A 22,472-nucleotide genomic window follows, 5' to 3' on the forward strand; every position below is an offset into this window, starting at 1 on the left:
ATTTGCCCAAGAAATTATATAAGCAAGTTGGAATCTTCTTTGAACAATTGCAAAATAAATTCTCTCAATAAAAGCTTTCTGCCAGTAAACACTTCCATGCTATTGTTGCACAAACGGTAATGGATCACGCTGTCCAAGTTTATGTCATGTTGGTGGCAGATGGCACGTAATAAACAACCCGCTGTTTGATTTCTGCATGCTTTGATTGTTTGTCCAAATGAGCAATAAGTGTAGCTAATGTTTAGGCTCCAAAATGTCTTTGACTGTGAGTGGAGAATGCTTCACTTGCTTGGCTGAAGCAGATATTCTCTATTCTTGTTTTCCTGTCAGAGTTCACAAAACAATGATACCCTTGAAGTAGCTGCAATATTTGGTTCTCTGACCACTTGACATTATATTAGGTATGTGCTAATAAAGAATTCAGTGCCTCCTGTCAAAGCTAGAAGGAAGGATTAAGTCAAGGAGACTTATTTTGCCTAGTCTGCTATTTCACTCTTTTCTCTTTCTTCTTGCTTCCAATCAAGAAAAAAGTTAAAATTACCTTTTATTCTTGTTCTTTCTGTAATAATACCCAAATCTATATTTTAAAATATCTTTGGATTATCCTGACCCATTCTTTTTCTTCTGCTTTATTCCAAAATCAACGAAGAGGGAAATTTAATTGTACTGTTATTTGATTTCCAGATAAAAAATTACCTTGTAAAATCCAATTCCAGTTGGTGCTGATGTGTTTGCTTTTTGAAATATCGAACATATGAACATTTGATTGCTTAGGATCAGATTGGATGTAATTTCCTTGGCTTCTTCGATCTTTAAAGACAGCAGGAGTCTACCTTTTTGAATGGCACTTGAATATAGGATAAAAAAGGAAAAAGAAAAGTAGCATGTGTGAATATCAGCGCAAATTATATCATTCTAACCTGAATGACATGCCTTGGTATTACAATGCAAAGCACAACTTTCTCTGTTCTCAATAAATAGAATTATTTAATTCAAATAGGTGTATGAAAATTGCCATTTGTATGATTTAAGTCATGACCATTTAACTATTATAATTGGAATTGATTGTCCAAGTCTTTGTGACTTGGTTCCATGGTAACAGTTTGGATATTAGAGTGCTACAATAAAATTGCCATGGCTACACTCACTGAAACCTTGATCTTAAAATGAACTTCACAGGAAAATGGGGATTTGCACTTGTCTAATCACTGTAATTTTCACACCCTGTTGAAATTTTTGTGCGAGATACTTGGGCATGAGCAGGAAAGACTGCTGCTCTGAAACACTTAAATCTTAATATCTCTGCTCTTGGGTCACATTCAGGTGTTGATTGGAATAGTTTTGTAAAAAGTTAAGAAGTGTAGTAATGGCTGAATTGAGCATTGAGCTGGTTTTTGTGTTTGTAGTAGGTAACAACTGAGAGTTAAACAGGGCATACTTTTTTTTCCTAATATGAATGAGCAAGATTTCTGAAATTCATAGACCCCCATAGGCTGTAAGTGGCCATTGACCTGGCCTCCACCATGTGAGTGAAAAATGCACTTCAAGTGCTTTCCTAAGCTGCCTTTACAGGGTGTATAGTCATTTTTAGAGATCTTCTCACTTTCTGACATTCAGCCCAATTTTACCTGACTAGGAATGTGAAAGATCATTTAGAGATGAATGAATATACAAAAATGAGATAATTAGAAAATCTAGCAGGAGTCTTTCAAAGTGGCACTTGGGAGAGTTCCTAAAGGAGACAGCTATTGTCTGAAATGTTAACTTATCACTTCTTCTTAACCATCATAGATCTCTCTGCTGGTGTCAGCATTCAGCATTTGATATAGGAAATGGAATATGGTAACCCCCGAAGATGGAATAGGATAAAAATTTAGGCAGCCATGTAATATATGCATATGATTAGCTGTTGCTGGTTAATTAGGTCAAGTTATCTTTGTTTAGATTAATGCAAGCACAATGACCACAGGGTGTGAGGTACAACAGTTAAGCAGGAGTTTTACATAGGCAGGGATTGGATGAAATAGCTTCAGTGTGAAGTTAAAAATAAGGTTAATTTTTTGGGTTCTCATTTGGCTTAGAACATGACAGGCTTACATCTGACTATCTTGTGTAGGTATTTGGCATCTTTTAAGACAGGAGAGAGGGATCCGTCTTTAAGAGAGTGGTGCTTCAAAAAAGTACCTCTTTAAGAGAGTGATACTTCAAAAAGCCTGATTGAGCAGTCTGAGAATGAAGGGATTTGATTCCTTCAAAAGGAAAGCTCCTCCTGGTAAGAGCTTTGGTTGCAGGAAAAGGACTGATAGAAGGGCTCTGGTGTGTGTGTTTGTGTATTCCACATTTGTGTTTGTGATGTTGGGATACACAATTCAGTGTAGTGTTAAGCAAAAATAAGCGAGCTGGTTAAAGTCCTGAAAACTTTATAGCTGCATCAATAGTGTTTCATCAGTACTGTTGAGCTAGTTAGTCCTTCTTCTCAGGGTGAATACAATTGCTGCAAACGGAGCTACCTTCTCTGCCTAGCAGCATTCTCTGCCTTGTAGGTACACTAGTCAGGTGTAAGAATATACTTCTGCATAGTATACACTGGGATGAAAGATTTCACGTCCTTGATAATGAGAAAAAGATCTTTTCATGAGAATAATGGTTGAGGACATAAACTATCGAGCTGAAGAAAGATTCTCCCATTCCGTCATTCAAAGACCTTGTTTTCTGTTAAGAGAAACTCGTAAGAGGTTATATATAGGTTTCAGAAAATTGGTTTCATTCCTGTTTCCATTTAATTCTAATGCAAGAATCTTACAAGTTCTATTTGACTGAAATAATAGCCTTTTAATTTAATCTCTGCTATTTATAAGCTTGTTAACTATATTTACTTTTTTGAAAATTTCCAATTTGACTCAAGTCAGAGTCACCATTTGAAGTAATGGTATTGCATGTGAAATAACATTTTTATATGTCCCCAATGCTTCAGAAGCTTTATTGTTAAGTGACTTGTTAGCAAAATGTCTTGTTAGCTGGTGTAGAGTTGCCTGTAATACGTTTAGATTTCCTATTGCCTTATAGCTTATACCATTAATAACATGTAGAAGAAAAGAATGCAAAAAAAAAAAAAAGACCTTATTTCAGAAGTAGTTGGTGAAGTGATGACAAGCTGATAATAATTGTCTCTGTTTCCCAACTGAAGAAAAGTTTCTTTCAAACCCTCTTTTTTCACCATTATCTGGAAAACACTATTGTCTTTGAGGCATCAAAATTAATCTTTCTGTGCATCAACACAACAAAGTGCTTTCCAGGAGTAACAACAGGTCAAGACTTAAACTGTAAATAAAAGGGAATATTTAAATCTTTCCAAGTAAAACTGCCCAACACTCTTTAAAACATTGAGATTGTGTGCTATGTTAAATCTCATTGACATATGACTTTGAAGTCAAACTTAAGTTCTTTTCTCTGTTCAAGTCTTAGGCTGCTGTTTATCCAAATAGGCTGAAATCTTTCTTGATTACAGGCTTAAGCTGTGCAAGTGCATCAAATCAGAGATCAAACTATGCTTTTCCCTTTGCTGAGATGCATCATGCAAATCCTTATGCTTGGATCACAGCAAAGTGACACCTTCTACACCTGAAAGCTTCCCATGGGGTTTGGGATCCATCTCCCTTCTTCCTAGCTGAACGGAGCCCACGTGGCCTTCACTGACTACAGTCCTTTTCCCACTTCAATGAGTAAGAACGCAGATTAATGCAAGAGAAAGAAGTTTTTTTGAAAGGCAATCAGCTAGGTGTCCCATCAACGGGGATCCTTCAACTTTCATGTTGAGAGCTGAGATTAATATCTGCCCATCTGGTTAACTTTAACTTTGGGAAATTATGTTTGGGCCTAATTATTTTCTCTATCTCCTCCAAAATCGAATGAAATTTATGCAGCTAGATATACTTTGTTAAATCAAGTTTTTTTTTTACTTTTTTGGTCTAGCTGATCAAAACTAATAGGAAGAATTCAACAAAAAGCTGACCTAGACCTTTCAAAGTCAAGGACTCCTTATCCTTCTATCACAAGTTATAAGCATTTTGCAGAGAGGAGGGAGGATTCCTTTTGAAGCAAGAGGAAACAATTTGTCAGGATGATTTCCAGAAGTCCTCTTAGTTTAGCAAAACAGTTTGACAACAGCAAGGTCAGTAACAGTGCCTTGCCAAGTGGCTCTGCATCTACTGTGGTTGAAAATGCATGGCAAATTGTGGAAATCAGTAATGCAAAACCCGATGCCTACAGTGTGTAAATATATTTCTTCTCAGGATAAGATACAATGTGAATATAGAATGCAAAAGTAGCTCAAGTTGAATATAAACATGCAATATTTAGTTTAGAAAGAGTAGCAACAGGAAAGTTTAGTAAGGAATGTAAAATCAAGCATTGCTTTGTAGCATTCTGTACAATAAATTTATAAATATCCCATTTATATTTGTGAATATAAATACTTTCGGTGCTGGATCATTTTACAGTGATTTTCATTTTAAATTTTAGTCCTTTATTGTATCAGTATTTCAAACACAGGAAAGCCTGATTCAAACCTTGTCAGTAATTTTTTTCAAATAACAGGTTTGACAACTCAATTTTCCTGTTACTGATTTACTTTAAGAATTTTCAAATCACCAAAGTGTATTTATTATTCCTGTGTTTATTGTGACCCATATTTTAATTGCCAAAATGCAAGCAGATTCACAGTCTTAGTTACATTTCAACACAGTAATTGCTAAATCATTTAGGAGGGAGGAAATAAAAAAAGTCCCATAAGCAGTTGTTATTATGCATGTGTATTTTTAATATCTGATTTTCAGCATAACCTTAGATTACAGTGCAAGTTAAATTTCCCTTGCTGATTTGTAAGTATAATGTAAACTCTAGGCTCAGCTAATGATATTGCAATATAAAACTGTTCTGTTGCAAAGTAAAGACCTTGCTTAGCACTGCAAAGCTCTGGGTTCATTTCAATGTGATCATTCAGGCGCTATGGAGGGATTATGCTTTTATTGTATTTTGTTTCATGAATACATGAATGAATAATAAGTTCAACAAACAAGGGTTCCCTACTGGCTATCTCAAAGAAATCATTTTGCAACATGTTATGAATTTCAATCAATCATCCTCAACAGTCCTTGTCCTGCTCAGGTCTGTGCATTAACCAAGTCAGCATTTTTGGAACTATTGTAAATAGCTTGGTATTTGATCAGAATGTCCAAGATCAGGAAGTTGAAAAGGAGTGCTAGAGAAGAAGCATCCTGTCTATATTGCATATTTTGTTGTACCTACTTTTCAAGCTTTGATTGTATTGTAGTTGCATGTCCAGGACATGACCTTGTTTTGTGTGACTTGTCTTTCAATGAGTCTCTATTCTCCTTAAGAAAGAACTAAAAAAGTAATTATGAACCACAAATACATATAAATGCACACACGTGCCTGTAAGCTTGTGATTCAGAAAAAGAAGGATGAAAATGTGCAAGAATGTGGACTATGTTTAAGAGTACTGTTTTATCCCATCTCTCTGGAAATTTATCTGTTTATAAGGTAAGGGCAAAATACTAATTCATTTAAATTGTGATAGCAAGAAAAAGAACATTGGTAAGAAGGTCAGAACTTTGCAATATTTGCATGTAGGGTGGCAACAGTATCAAATTATCAATTTCTGATTTGTTTATGTCTTTTACAATAACGAGTGAAAATAAATAACACAGTACATGATAACACAGTAAAATGCATGCCTTATTCCTGGGGCTAAGTGTCCTGTGGATGCATCAGTTAGGAATTAAAAAACCCTCAAAATGTTTATAAGATTTCTGAAAGGAGAGATGGAGGAAAATCAAAGATCCATTCTGATGCAATCCACAGTCTAGTATGGTGTATTTAATTCTGTGCCTTGTCCCAACTTCATCCCATCTCTTCTTCTGAGAGGGACAAAGTTTTTCTCTCTATTAATTCTCTATACTTCCCCCTGCCTTTCCTTTCTCAGGTTATTACTGAAGTATCTTTCTTGGTTTTTGTTGTATTTTAATAAGAACAAAACCTACTTATGTGCCATAATTTTGCTTAAAATATATGTTTACTAACTTTTGTAGCTGTTCTTAGAAAAAACCCCATGCCATGCAAGTGCCAGGCTGTATCTCTGCAAATTGAAAATGATGACTTACACTCTACACTTGTCAGAGAAAAATAGTTATGCCAACAAGTAGTTATTTGACAGCTTGCTGCTGTTTACAGGTTGTTTGTTCTCCTCAGCTGGTAAGTATTGCTCTTGCATCTTTTCTTTTTTCACTAAGAAGTGACTGCAGGGCACAGATCTGTTCTTTCAACACTCTTATAGAATCATAGAATGATTTAATTTGGAAAAGACCTCCAAGATCATCGAGCCCAATGGTTAACCCTGCACTGCCAAGTTCAACACTAAACCATGTCTCTAAGTGCCATATTTACATGTCTTCTAAATTGCCTCCAGGGATGGTGACTCCCAGATTGTTGAAGGGCTTGAAAACCCTTTTAGTGAAGAAATTTTTCCTAATATGCAGCCTAAACCTACCCTGGAGAATCTCAAGGCTGTTTCCTCTTGCCCTGTCACCTGTTATTTGGCAAATGTGGCAGACCTCCACCTGGCTACAGCCTCCTTTCAGGCAGCTGCAGAGAGCAGAAGCTTCACCAGCTCTGTTGCTCTGTTGCCCTCTGGATTCACTTGAATACTTGAGCATCTTTCTTGTCACAAGTGGCCCAGAACTGAACTCAGGACTTGAGGTGTGGCCTCACCAGTGCTGACTACAGGGGTATGGTCATTGCCCCGGTCCTGCTGGTGGCACAGTTGCTGATCCAGGCCAGGATGCCACCAGCTTTCCTGGCCACCTGGGCACAGCTGGCTAGGAAATTCAGCCACTGCTGTCCATTGCCCCCAGATCATTGTCCACCAGGCAGCTTTTCAGCCCCTCGAGAACTGCCTGGGGTTGTTGTGACCCAAGTACAGGACCTGGTATTTTGCCTTATTGAACCTCATCCACTGGCCCTCAGGCATGAATCCAGCCTCTGCAGATCCCTCTGAAGAACTTTGCTGCCCTCCCGCAGATCAACATTCCATCCCAACCTACTGTCACCCTCAAAGTGACAGAAGGGGCACTCCATCCTCTCATCCAGATCATGGATAAAGATATTAAGTAAGTCTAGTCCCAACACTGAGCAACACAGCTGTTGACCAGCTGCCAATGGGACGTGGCACCATCACCTCCACTCTCTGGACACAGCCACACAGCCAGGTTTCACCCAGTGCCCCTGTCCAAGCCTTGAGCAGCCAGTTTCTGCAGACAAGTGTTGTGGGAAGTGAAGTCAAAGGAATCAGCAAAGCCCAAGTATACACAGCCATAGCCTGTCGTCTGTAGCTTTTCTATCATCCATTAAATAAGTCCCCGTGTCATAGAGGGAGAATTTGGTCAATCATGACCCACCTTTCATAAACTGGCTGGTGGCTGGTCCTGATCCTCTGGCTGTGCTGCACAATGGCTCTCAAAGTGTCTGCTCCAGGATCTTCCCCTGCACTGAGGTCAGGCTGACAGGCCAGACCTTCCATTCTGGCTCTTCTTTTAGATGGAGGTTGTGTTTGCTAACCTCCCGTTCACTAGGCCTTCCCCTCTCAAAGCAAGCAAGCACTTCCTCCAGCCACACCAGTGCTCCTTGAGCAGGAGAGGCCACTTGGCTTTTATTTATAGGCTGTATAACACTTGTGTGTGAATGCCAAAGATGGAACTTCTCTTGAAGACTGTCTTGCTCTTATAAATACCGATCTAAGCTCCACTGACAATACTTGTGTTCATATTTAAGTAGTAAACTGGGAGGATGGCCTTAAGATCTATTTCTAAAATTTTGGTTATTAGGTGTAAATGCTGCTAACTTTTTGAGTTCCTTTGTCTCATCTTAGGCACTTTGAAAAGTGTGGATGTTTGCATGGAAATGATCTGGCAGATAAAGTGTGTAAATCCAATATTTTGGATGTACACATTTGGCCTTGCACTGAAGTATATGCAAAGTGGTCTCTGCAGGTGATACAGTCATGTTGTCTGAATAACACTGAATAACAAGTAGTATGTTTGTACTTCTGATATGGCATTTTTTTTTTGCTTACATTGTAGAGTTGATGTTTTGGTACCTACTTGGCTGAGAGCATTGTGGAATTGTGAAACAAACATCATTTACTGATACGTTGGCTAATTTTGTCTTGTCAAAATTGTCAAATCTCTTCAAAGCAATTGTCACCACCTCTTTGATGTGGCACTCTGTTCCATATATAGACACTGTTCACATAAATTGTGTCACATTATGCTTTTTTTTTACCTCTGCCATTTAACTCCAAAAGGACTACTTTGTCTTAGTTAGTGATCTAGTCAATTTTATAGGTTGGCCTCATTTCATGCTCTCATTATGTTTTTCACTTGTGTCATTCCCCTTAATTGCAGAAAAAATCCTTACATTCTTTAATATTTCTGGGAGCTATTTTCAATCTTACTGTTATCCTTTTTGCAATATATTGACCAAACCAGGTAAATTTTATCTGTTGCAGTCTTGTTAATGCCAGAACACATTAATCATTACAATAGGATTTTCTTTAAAGGATGTCATTCCCTTTGGTAATTTCTTAGCCTTGTTTACTGCTAAACTCCTCTGTGCAGGAATATTGCAGAAAGACCATTTCTTCCCACTAGAGGACAAAGATGATATATGCTCCTGGGTAATAAACTTAGGTGTTACCAAAAACTGCATGCATGCCCACTGGGTGTTCGGTGATTAACCTCATTAGAAACATCTTTTTCTCAATTTTGCGTGGCTTGTAGGACTCCATCGTACTGGAGAAAGAGCTACTAGAATTATGGGGTGCGTTTGCTGATTTAATTTCTTTTTCTTCTCCTTTGTAAACCATCTACAAGGAATCACATCTTAACACTTGTCACCCCTTTTTGAAGCACTAGCTAGTCACATAAGTCCTTGAAGTGCTGGGCCCTTCTCTCTATAAAAGCTTTTTTTCCCCCAGAATATTTCGGAGTTCTCTCACATACTTTGAGGTTTGAACATCTTCTTGGTGCATGGATTAATACCACCTATGCTTATTTTTTACATCTAACAGAATAGAGTCATAGAATGGTTGGGGGTGAAAGGAATGTAAAGATTGTCTCGTAACTCCCTGCTGTGGAAAGAGACATATTCCACAAGAGCAGATTGCTCAAAGCCCCATCCAACCTGGCCTTGAACACCCCAGGAATGGGACAGCCACAATTTCTCTGGGAACAGGTTTCCCATCAACCTCATGGTCAAAAATTTATTAGTGATATCTAATCTGAACCTCTTCTGGGAGTAGGTTTAAAATAATTTAAACCAAAAATGGTTTCAAATAATTCTTTCTTGTCTTGTCACTATATGCCCTTACTAAAGATCTCTACCCATCTTTCCTGTTAGTTCCCTTCTGGAAGGCCAAAATTTGGTCATCCTGAAGCCGTCTCTTCTCTAGGCTGAATGATTTCTATTCACTCAGTCTTTCCTCATAGCAGAAGTGCTCTATCCCTCTAATCTTCCTGGCTGTCCTCTGGAGACACTCAAACAGGTCAAAACAGGTCCATGTCCTTCCTCTGCTGGGGACCCCAGAACTGTAGACAGCACTCCAGGAGGGCTCTCCCCAGAGCAGAGCAGAGGGGCAGAATCCCCTCCCTCCCCTGCTGCCCACCCTGCTGTGGCTGCAGCCCAGGGCACGTCTGGCTCTGTGGGCTGGGAGTGCCCATGGCTGGGTCATGTCCAGCCTCTCACCCACCAGCACCCCCAAGTCCTTCTCAACAGGACAGTGCCTTGCATTTGGCCTTGTTACCACATGGAAGTTTCTGGACCCACTTCTTTTCCACCTTTTTCTGGACGGTGTTTTTTCCTTCAGGGGTCTTGAAGGAACTCAGCTTGTTGTCATCTGCAAATTTGCTGAGGGTGCATTTGATCCCTTCATCTATGTCATTGATGAAGATGTTAAATAACTCTGGTGCCAGTACAGACCCCTGAGGGCAGCACTTGCCACTGACATCCACTGAGACTCTGAGCCACTGACCACCACCCTCTGGAGGTGACTATCTATCCAAATTTCCCAGGGTATCCCATTGACTGTCTCCTTGATGAGACGGAAGTTTGCCAAAGTTCAGGGACATATCTTTATTTGACCTATAAGCTTGAGGACTGCAAATTCCACCTGCAGGCCAGGCTGTCTGCAATCCTGATGTCCTCAATTAACTCGCTTACACTGATCTGCTGACCAACAGATCTAGAAACGCATCCATTCTGCTAGGGCTGTGTACTGTGTGACCCATGAAGATATCCTCTGTGCCTTCCAGGGGTCTCCTGGATTGCCTAGACCTTGCCATGGTGATGTCCCAGTACCTTGTGTAAAACCTGCTGCAAAGGGAGCTGCTGTATTGAAGAGCTCACAGCCTTGTGGGCAGCCATTGCATGGGGCAAGAGCATTAGTGTCATATGGAGCAGGAAGGAGCTGAGACAAAAAGGAGATTAAATGACTCTCAGAAAGAAATCTGTAATAAAATTGTTTGAACTGGAGAAAAATCTTCCTGAATAAGGCAATCTCACAGTTCAAATATGTTTCAAAGTGTTTTCCCTTAGAGAAAGGAAAGAACCGGATACTTATTGGCAATAGGCTCCCTTTTTAACCACTTGAAGTAACAAATGCTTCTGGATAATGCCCTGGTGGATTCATGCAGATGACTCCTGTTTTGCAAGGTGCATAGGGTACACTGTATTAATTTACTAGCATGAAGTAAATTAGACAGAAATACCTTTGTGCACTGATCATTTTTAAACTCATCTTCAAGTTCAATGAATTACATATTTGTTTGTTTTGGTGGCTTGAGAAATCCATTTATTCTTTTTCCTATCTGAAATGGTTTAAACTAAAGCTCTCATAATACCCTTCAGTTTCTGTGTTAAATTGATGTTTAAATTGGAATGAAAGTAGGAATCTTGGCAGTTTAGATAATTTACTTCATCTGGTGGCCAGCTATGTTAACAATCACATCATATGCCAGCATTTGCACTAGATGAAAGAAGTCCCTGGGGCACTAGAACTGCATTTTAGAAGCAGAGTGAAAACACAGTTATGGTCTTTGTTTCATTGTTTTATTCTGTAAAATGGAAAATTATTTTAACTGGAATTTTTACGTGTTAAAAGCGTAATGTAAAGGTTATGCTGAGGACTAATTTGGGTGTATTTGCCTTGGAAGCTGAATGACAATTGATCAGTATTCTCAACAGGAAGTGTTCAGCACAATGTCAGCAAATTATGTCTTTTTATTCTGATGTATCAAGCACTTGGAGGAAATGGTATATTGTTAGCATATGAATAACATCAAAACCCCACATTGCAAGATGTATTTCAGTCTTCTGGAATAAAATGCATGGCATCCCCTTTATTTATTTAAGTGCCTCCCTTGTAATATAGTGCATGCTTGAACCCGAAAGCTATTTCTTGTCAAATACAGACAAACTGAATTTCCGGATTCAATTGCTGGTGCATGACTGCACATTCCATCACTTGGCAAAAAAATTTGTAATATCAAATTGACTTCCTGCTTGAAGAGTAAAATGTGTTTGATTAAAAATAAGGTTGTTGCTGGAACAACATTGTTGTCTGTGGAGTTTTTTTGGTTGTTTTTTCTCTTTTTTTAAGAACAATTCTCAAAGAATGTATTTATGTCATCTGTGTTTCCTTGATACTAACAGAGACTATAACTACCCTGCATGAAAAGTATTAATTTAAACAGTACATTACATCTGAGATTATTCTGCTTTTTCCTTTGCTATTGTCTCCTGTGATTACATTTCTTAAATTAAACCAAATTAAGAAAATAACCAAAAGTAAATCCTAGAGATATACTGTACTGCTGTTCTTCAGGAATATGCTTGTCCTTCTTTTATTGTCCTCTAATAAAGACAAACAAGCACTCTTTTACCTTACTGGGCACCAGAAGAAATTCTTCTATCTTGAAAATCTCAGCTATAATGTGACTGTAAGATGAGTGCTTGTTTGACAATCTTTCACAGACAAAGAATTTTCAAACACCTAAACTATTTAGTCCATAGTTTAAAAGCTATAGGCAAGAAAGTTTACAGTAACCATCAACTACTTATTTACAGATAATGTTTGGTTTGTGAGAATTTCACTAATTTTCCATAGTAACATTTTTTACTGGCAGCATAAAAAACCCCTTGCAATTGAGGGCTTAACACCAGTGTGAGACTGGTAGAAATTGAAGGTTCCTCACTGATTAGGAAATTTTCAGTATTCTGAATCTATTCCAGCTCACATCAATGTTGTGTCTTGCTCTGATAACTTTCTGTATCAAACTGATTTTGGTTTCTCTGCTTTTTAAAATTAGTTACTACAAATTTTCTCTTCTTTTAATTGCACTTTTTAAAATAGGAACATGAAGCAGTTCACAATTCTGTTTGCACTCAAATTTATGGTTAAAAAGTTCAAAAACCATTTCACCTGAAAAAGCTATATTACTAGTACGTAACATTTCCAGCACCAGAGGCCCTGCTGGGTTCTGCCTTGCTGCCCTTGCTCAGCAGCCCTCTGATCTGCCAGAAACACTGAGCACAGATTTCACTCGGGGTCCATGAAGAATAGCACCACCAAAGTCAAGGAGACTGCAAATATTTCAGTGCTTTGATGGACAGGGGAAAATGGTGTCCTTCACTTAAAATGACAATACAGGTGAAAGAACAGGGGGATTGATTTCTAACATGGGACTAAACATGGTGTTGCATCCTCTATCACCTAATTACCAATTTTAAACACCACTCAGATACTTAGGGAATGCTTACTAAGTGAATATTTTGAAAATTATTTTGAAAATATTTTGAAAATTTTTTTTTCCAAAAGAGTTAGTGCATGATGCATATTTTAAGCTTACAACTAGACACTTCTAAAACGAATCAACTGATGTTGTCTCACACAAAATGTAGAGTTCTTGTTTGATACACGGCAAAGAGAGTGAATGAAAGAAATTTAAATATGGAAAATCCATCAATTTGCTGTCCATGCATGCCTTGCTTTAAAATAAAGTTTTACCAGGCACTTTTGTTTTCCCAAGTATTTCTCCATCACTTAACTGATGAAGATATAATCAACCACTTCTATTTTTTTAAAAAAGACACTTGGGAAAAATAGTTCCTTGAAATGAAGATATAATTTTAAAGAATGAATCAGCCAATAGTGTGATGACTGCATATTTGGGATTATTTCTGGTCTTGATGCAGTTAAACATGTGCTGAAGGTTTAAAGACATCCCAGGTGGTCTAAAACTCTTACCACCCAGTCTGACTTTGGTTTTAGTATACTATAAATAAGTGTCAGAAACCACACATTGTTATTAAGCAGTGCTGCAGTAACTCTTAGAACTGGCAATAACTGAATAAGTCAGTGGAAATGGTGTGTTAAAATGAATGAAAATAAGACTAATAGACTTATGTTTTTAACAGAATGACTCCCCATCACACAAACCCAGCTCTACTTCTATAAGTCATTTGTTTAGGTAAAATGGGATTAAAGATTATGTTGACTGGCTGTCAAGTGCTCATGAAAGCAGCAAATGAAGTACACGAGGTAAAGTCCTCTTTAAAATTAGAAACATATAAAATTATTTGCATTGATTTCCAGATCATCAGATTTGTGGCAAAGGCCTCTGCAAGAAATGTACAGGTATTTTCAAGATGATCTAGAGAAATGTTAGAGACAGTTTTGGCTTTAAAAGGGTTATAAGCTGTTAAGTAGGTAGATACTTTTCCTAACAGATCCCAGTCCCGGAAACACCTGTGCTAAAGAAAATTGTGCTGATCTCCTGTGAGAATTGGCAGAACACTCAACAAATGTTGATTTGCTGAATAAAACTGGGATGAAAACCTTTCCAGTTAATTCTTGAGGCAATTTCTTTGAGATATAATGCAACAATTCTACTCTCATAGAATTTGCTAAATGGAAATAGAAAAAAATACTGCAATTGAGTTACTGATAAAGTGAATGAAGTGGGATGAAAAGGGAACTAGGACTTGTCTACAGAAGAAATACAAATAATGGTACAGATTCCTTACATATGTTATTATATGCCAAAGATAAGTGAAGAAAGAGTTAAGAATTAGAAAATGTACATAGGGTTACCAAAAGCACATACACTTTGTAGATGGAAACACTTATTTGTGCTAAAACTTTACAGAAGAAAAGGAGATTAAAATATTTTCACTGAGTTTCAAGACAAGTTTCTCTTTACCTTTTGTTTAAACCCCAAAGTACCTGTCTGAAGACAGAGGGAAATAGGAGCAGACAACGAAGATAAGGGTGAGTTCTGCCTCAGTTTGTGTAACCACATTCTAGACTCGTCCTCAGTGTTCACTTGTTCACTCAGAGGGAAAAGAATTTTTCTTAAATTCAGTTGAGAATGTGAAAAATCTGAAGGAGACTGCAACCATGTTAAGCTTGTTGGTTTGGAGTACCTAACAATCAACCCAAGGATTCTGTATTTGTTGCAGTCATTCATAAGATCTTTGAACTATTCTTTCTATTGGCTCCTGTTATTTGAATCAGCAGGAGACTGAAAGGGACAAGACTATAACTCACTGATGTGTTCAGAGGGCTACAGTCTTATGAATTCTGTTTCCTGCTGACATGAAGAATAGGAAGAGAAGAGCAGAGTAGCAGTACAATATTTCATGATGGTATCAAACCTCTGTGCTCTGGATGGTTTGTTTGATCACCTTTTAAAAGATCTGTAATTTTAACATTATTGTGACCCCTTCTTTAGGTCAGTGGAAGAGGACTTCTGTCCTTGCTTCTGCCCTTCTTATCCTTCACTGTTATCCAAAGGCAATGTATTTTTATTTCAGAAGTGAAGCTAATGAAAGCAAAGCTCTAACAGGGAAAGAAAGTAGTGAGAAGTTGGGAAGAAAATAAATTCGAAAAACTCCACAGTGAAACATAAAACTACTAAAAGGTTTCTTCCTAGCCATTATATTACGGTCAAAAATGTTATTACTTGTGATGAAAGATCTGAGTAGGCTTGTAGCCTTTCCAACCACATGGGCTTAGGCAAAATTAAAAACAGACTTTTTTACAGTGTTACAACAATTTAATCTGAAATTACAATATTAATATGAAAGTGCATCAAAACTGGTACTCATTAATAGTGCTTCCTTTAGATCCCAATATGGTCTTTTCATTACTTTAATTTGACTCTATTCACATCAATAACCTAAACAAAGGGTCATGAAGAAAAGCAACACTGAATCACTATCTCACTTCTTGATTCTTGATAGTTTACTCTTGTCTCACACGTATTGTAATCTTGGGTCTCAGCCTTGCACAGAAAGCATAAAAATTTCTCTATATAATCTTCAGGTGATATAAACATAAGCATAAACAATTCTCTATATAATCCTCAGGTGAATCTAGATAGTTCAGGGCAGGGGAATTTAAGTCCCAAATTGTCAATGTTTCCTTATGGTCATCAACTCACTTGGTGACCATAAGGAAACATTGACAATGACAGACAAGATCAAATGTATAGAAAAAAGATTCAATACCGTAAAATTGTAATTATTCTGAAGACTGGTTTTGGCTTTACTGTATGTATTTATGAATAAAAATAATGCTCAGTGAACCTTATACTCATTGTACCTCTGCTTGTGCTGAACTTTGCTTATGCCAAAGCATAACTTGATGGTTATACAAAGAAATATTTCAAATTTTGTGGTAGTCATGAGGCATCTTTGTATAGCATTTCATTAAAAAATTTAGTTGGGTTAGTTCTGAGTAAACATTTAGGTGGATAAGTTCTTCCTGTGGTTCTTACTCATGTGCTTGCACAACTGTTTCTCAGTGAGAAGTGTTAGATATGTGACAGAAATCTGAATTTTAACTTGCATACTCTATCTGCAAATCATGACTTGATTGAATGGAATTTAGTTGCTGCATCTGTAACTACAGTCTACATTTTATTTCTGCTACTGGTGTGTAAACTACATGTTTTCTAGTATAATCAATCAGTCATGGGACAAATGGGAGTAAAATACGTGTTGTGATCTTTCCCCGTCAGTCAGTCTTGTTATTAGGAATATGACGTTTGTTGGTGCATGTAATTTGCAATTCTCATGTGACTTTTTATAAACTTATTAGAATTATAGGAATATTCAGGTAAGCTGATTTTTACAAAGCATTTTAAAAGGAGGTCATATTTGCTTTGCAGGTAATTGAACCGATGTCATAATTTACCTTTTTATTCTCTTTGAAATCTTGATATTTATTTCTCTCATGCACCAGTATGGAGCTGATGGTGTGCTATCTTATAGAATTAAAAAATAGGGTTGCTTTTGTTCCTGAAGAGAAAGCTGAAATAATTTTCCTCATATATCAGGCATTTTAGTACTAATTAGATTCTAAGGAGTAATGACCTGGTTTTTTTCTACTAGTTTTCTTTAATGGACGTTGCTTTTGATAGTTAATAGTGTTTTTTTGTTTGTTAGGAAGTTTTTTGTTTGTTAGGGTTTTTTGATTGTTAGTTTGGTTTGGTTTTCTTTTGTGGTCATTGTTTTGTTTTAGTTTTTGCTGGATTAAATTACTGTCTTACTAAATCATTAGGGCTGGATCCCATAGCCATGAACTTACTGATTTGTGTGTGTGTTAACAAACAGAAAATGCTAATTAGTTGCAGAAATTGGTTTGATGACCTATTGTCTGCTTTTCTGATAAATGAGTTTCAGAAGGATGATTTTGACCACTGGATAATAAAGCAGGTATATTTTGACACATCTTCTTCTTTCAAATCTGCTTTAAAGTTTTGAGGGAAGTGACTCAGTGACTGTAAATTTTGGAAGAGGTAAGAAGAAGTGTTGAAATAACAGTAAAAGGCCTATGTGTCAGGTGACTCACATCACTATGTATGATGAAGTAGCTGAGCGCTGGATTTTATTGCATGCAATATTCTATGAAAAGTGCTCCAGTAAAAGAGAGCCCTACTCTGTCAGTTCAGGTATATATTTCACTACTGGTAACACATACAAAATGCAGGAGCTCAAATATTACAGCGTGGAAATTAATATGTATTGGTGATCTTCAGACAATGGTGGTACTGTGTCTGCACAAGTCTGGAGTTTCTGCTGTGAGCTTCCATAAAGCTTATTGGTCTTTCACGCAGCGTGTCCATAAATCAGTGAGATTTAAATAGCACTGCCCTCTGGAACACCTGCTTGTTTGCCTTGAGAAAATTCTGTAGCATTTTAAACATCACTTTATGACACTGTAAGTAATGCCTGCTCTAGAAACACTTGGAAGAGCCATTAAAGTTAAGGGTCTATCAGCATTTCATTATAAAACTTGATTTCAAGGGGTTTGTAACTCAGCCATTTGAAAATGCATTTGACTGAAACTTGTTATGTGACTTATTATGGTTTTATTTTTAGTGTTGGACACATTATTTCAGGTGGTCTTTTTACTTGTGGGAGGAGGAGTGAGCAAAGATTGTAGGTATAAGTAATTTCTCTTACAGAAGAGGATTTTCTTACAGAAAACAACCTTTAAATGTAGATATTTTATTTTCATCCAAAATGTTTTTCTGACTATGTATTTTGAAAGATCTTATCATGTCATATGAGCTTTCAGGTATCATAGTCCATATGGGCATCCTTAATGAACACTAAACTTATTTTCAAAGACAATTTTAGGAGACCTTATTTCTTGCTTTTGGTTTCAGCAAATGGTATTAGGTGCTTTGTGTGGTGGAACACTAGACTGAACTTCTAAGTTAGGGCTTATAGTGATTTTATTTATAAACACCACTCTTTTTAAAAAAAAATCTCTCAAATAATGTCTTAATTGGCTGCCAAGTACCTTGGTGTTGTACTTTGTTTACTACCCATCTGATTCTTGATAGGAGATTGAAGGGTGACATTTGAAATAGAGGTTGAATTTTTTGAGGACAACACATCAGAAGTAACTTTTTGAAGAAATTGGTTAACAGAGTTTTATGAAATCAAACAAAAAGGAATGAAACTTTTCTTACTGCTATTTTATGGAATTTATATAAAGGTTATACATACCTTTTTTGGGAAGGCGTGCAAAATGGAATAGTGGAAGAATCAGCTTTGTTCTGAGCTGCTGGTAAACATTCTAAACTTTAGACATAAAACAGCCCTTGAAATTCACCAGTAAACTTACTGAGAGTGGTTGTTAGTCCAAGATGTAAGCGCAGTGTACCTTCAGCAGAGAACATTGTTATGTGAGTAAGCCATGCACTGTATGCTATTTTCAGTGTCAGAATCATCGGGAAATCTGTTGAAGGGTAGTACAAAAAATCATGATATGGGGATTCACCTGAAGCATAAAGAAACTTTTTTAATATGATATTTATTTGTGCTGTAAGTTATGACTTTATGTTCTTTAATATGATACATTGACAAATGACCCTAATTATACATGAGTGGGGAGCCATCATTTAATTAGTTTGGTGAAAGTTGATTCAGAAATTTTTTACTATCCACTCTCTCTTTTCATTTGTTCTTTAAACTTAAAATCTGGGTAATTGCGACTCAAAGCAGATGTTTGATCTTTATGCATGAAAGTGAATTACTTAAAGGATACTATAAGGATTTTGCATTCCCTAATGGGGACAAAAGGAATGTGAAGGGGAAGGTGACTTAAGTTGATCTGAATTTGTGTTTGAATTCCGTCAACGGGTTGCAGAGCTGTAATTAAATCGATAACATTTTGCCTTGCTTTGGCTTCATAGAACACGTCCACATCTTACAAAATCAAAGACTAGGGAGAGGCTTTGGTACATTTTATGTCTAATATCAGCATTTGTAGAAGCTTCTAGTAAATGGGAACCTAGGCAGTCTGAAGATCAGCTGGGACCCCATTCTGGATTGAGAGAATATTTCATTTTCTCCTTTGTGCAGCATCACAGTGTAAATTTCCAGCACAAAATGATACAGATGTGTGGGTGGTTGCGTGTGTGCATGTTTATATGTATTTGTAGGTAGTATAGAGCTAAATTATGCATAGTGTAAATATGTCTCACTTGTATAATACAAGTTTTTTAGTATCTTAGCTCTTTTCTTGATGAGCTATTTTCACAGATGACTCTGATCATTCATCCAGATGTAACTTTGCAGTCAGCACCCAGAGAAGTTGAAAATAGAAGTAATTTCTTACAAGTTAGAGGTCACTTGTGTTTTTCTGTACTGGTCCTATATTTTTGGCAGTCCAACTGAAATCAATTCGTGTTTTCTCATTCACCTGTTGTATCTAACTGTCATATTGTTGTATTATGCATTGGTTACAGAGATTATCAAGGCTATAGAACAATGGTGCCAGTTCTCTACTTGCTCCCTATATCCCAGAGATCTGTTTGTATGTAGACTAGCATTCAGTGTTTCTCCTTCACACAGCCTGTGGTGTTTCTGCACTGCACAGTCTAGCTGAGCTTGAACACGAAATGTGTCATTGCTTCTTGATCAGGCAGGTGCTCTAAATGACTCCAGAAAGCTGCTTAGTCCTGTGTCACTGTGAGCCCTCTGTTTGCCTGTGAAGGGTGTACATTTAGTGAGTCAGTGGGAATCAGATCAAATTGAAAACACACTGGTATTTCCATATTGACTTGCACTGTTACAGGGCCTTTATCATACCCAAAAGCAGAGCTGGTTACCTCAGCTGCCAAGTGGGTGAAATACAAATTTTATTTATTTATTTTAAAAAAATCTCTTACTGTAAATCATATTTTAATACCGATCATGACAGCCAATGTATGAATGACCTCAAGCAAATGAGACAATTAACATGTTGATGCTAGGTTAATATTCAGGGTTAGACTGAAACTAATACTGCTGCTGGGTACAAGGCTAGCAATAGATTTATGGAAGAGGGACCTTAGAATTTCATGGTTTTATGACCAATGCAGTTGTAGTTTTGGAATGTGTTCTCTGATCTGAGGCTGCTGTTGCATTTTGCTACCATTTTCTGATTAATCCCAGAATCACAGAATATGCCCGTGCAAAAGTAATGAAAACATGTAACACATAACTAGTGAATTATCCTAGCAAAGATTTAACTGGTTGCTACTAGCAAGTATACTTAAAACTGGGATTACAGGCTTAGCAAAAGCATGAATGCATTGCTAAATGTATATCAGCTGCTTAGTGTTTATAACTGTGATATTGCCACTAGCATTACAGCAGTGGTCCAGACAGAAAGTGTTATAAATTCCCCAATACACTAAATGTAAAGATGTCTTTGGTGCTGACAGTGATTGCCCTTACATACACTTTCTTCATAGCTATTCCTCCTTTAGGAAGAGGGAAAATAAGTAAAAAAAATGCTAATTCAGCAATCTGTTGTTGATTATATGACATTATAGTTGTTCTTATTCTTACCCTGTGAGATTTTCCTCCCAGTATTCAGAAAAGGCAAATATAATATATTTTATGCCTACCCTTCTGACTTCCTTCTAAACTCTTACTCCTAAATCCTCTTCAGTTAATGATTTTCTGTGCAGTCACTAGGCACTGAAGTATCTTGGGCTGAGATTATCCATTTTCCACGGAGGGTCTGGAAGTGAAGTCATGGTCATCTACCATGGGCTCCAGACTGGAGTGTCTGCTGCCACTGCAGCTCCATCAGTGCAAGACCACAGCACAATCTGAGTGTATTCTTTTCCTGAAAAAGGCAAAGTGGAGTGGAAAACTAACCAACTTCTGTGTATTGGTGGCTAGGACTGACATGGTTTCTGATCAGGAAATGTATAGATGTGAAATACGGATTTAGGTATCTGAAATTATAGTTGTCTTTGTGCCAGAGAATGCAAGATGAGCAGAAATAATAATGATAAATGCTCTGTCATTGTCTCGCCATTGACTTATCCTCTGCAACACTGGAAGGGGAAAGACACGTCATTAATTGCCAATTAGGCTGACACAAAGGTAAAAATTTCCAATGGACAATGGCATATTTTTATCTATTCTGCTTTCCCTGACAGTCTTAATTCATACTTAGAAGCTCTTAGCATGAAGATTCACTTTTGAAAGCTGTACATATGAGCCAGCATTTGGTCCTCAGTGCCATTTACTCCCTCTCCGAATATCAAATTCCATTGACATGGAAGATAAAGTCCCTTTGGCAATGATTCATTGTAGTTCCTGCTTTCCAGTACCTATAATTTTGCTGCCAGCTGTTTTTATCTGATCCTTATTTGTAAGGTGAGTGTTTACACTTTGAAATGGAGCAAGTCAATTATTATCTAACTGAAATCACTGAACTGCCTTCACTGACATGCAAAACTGGTCCATTTTTCATAAACCTTTTCCCTGAGATTGGAGTGTAAAAAATGCTTTCAATATCCATCTGAGTGAAGTGTCTGCCTACTCTGGGTCAGTTCCTCCTTTTCTGTCATAAAAAATCAGCTGACTTCAGTTCAGACCTTTATTTGTCAGCTAACAGTTATGCCCCACTTTCAGAAACATTAAGAACAGTCACAAATGGAAGTCTGAGGAGGCTATAGAAAGATGAGGGAATGGACTGTATTTATATTTTTCCTGTCCAACATAAAATTGGAAATGCTTCAAGTCAGCACTTTAAACAAAAACCCTCTTTGGAATGGTGATGTGCTCAGCAGCAACTCAGGAAAGGTGCAAATGAAAATGTACCAGATGGCAGAAGTTGCTGAATACTGAATTCTGAATTTACTTCATTGTATGCATATGTATTCACAGGTCATTCTATCATTTTATAAATAATGGAGGAAATTACTTATGTTTCCTTACATAACACACCAAGAACATGGAATAGTCATTACATCATCTGACTTTCTGAGTGCAAAGTACTTTATAAAAACAAATGTGCCCATGGGAGACTCCCATTTATATAGGCCCTTTTAAAGGGTTTTCCAGTTGCTTTACAGAAATATATATATTTTTAAAGAAAACTGTAATTTATTAAAAATAAAAGAAACAAACAGAGGCAGTAAAGGTAGGAACAAAAGACTCAGTTCTCACTGTTAAGGATAAGACACACACAGGATACTGTGAAATGGATAAAGCATGCATGACTTGCTGAAAGATTATACAGGCACATGAATGTGATATGTACACAAAAAGTGCAAAGTCTTATATGTCATTTATATACTTTACTCTCTTATTCAATGAATACTTCTAGCTGTGGATCCAGACCATTGTTTTCCTTGCCAAGTGAAGTGTTCAAAAAATGTCCCAGATGAGCCTTGATAAGGAGCATTGTCTATGCTGGAGAGGAAGACAAAAAAACCTCAGGGACATAGTGTACTAAAATGCCCAAATTTCTTTTCATCCTTACTCAGATGGCATATCAGGAAGGTGGACAAAGCCCTGCCCTGTGACAGTGGTTACAG

Source organism: Melospiza georgiana, chromosome Z (genome assembly GCF_028018845.1).
Source record: "Melospiza georgiana isolate bMelGeo1 chromosome Z, bMelGeo1.pri, whole genome shotgun sequence".
NCBI classification, from domain to species: Eukaryota; Metazoa; Chordata; class Aves; order Passeriformes; family Passerellidae; genus Melospiza; species Melospiza georgiana.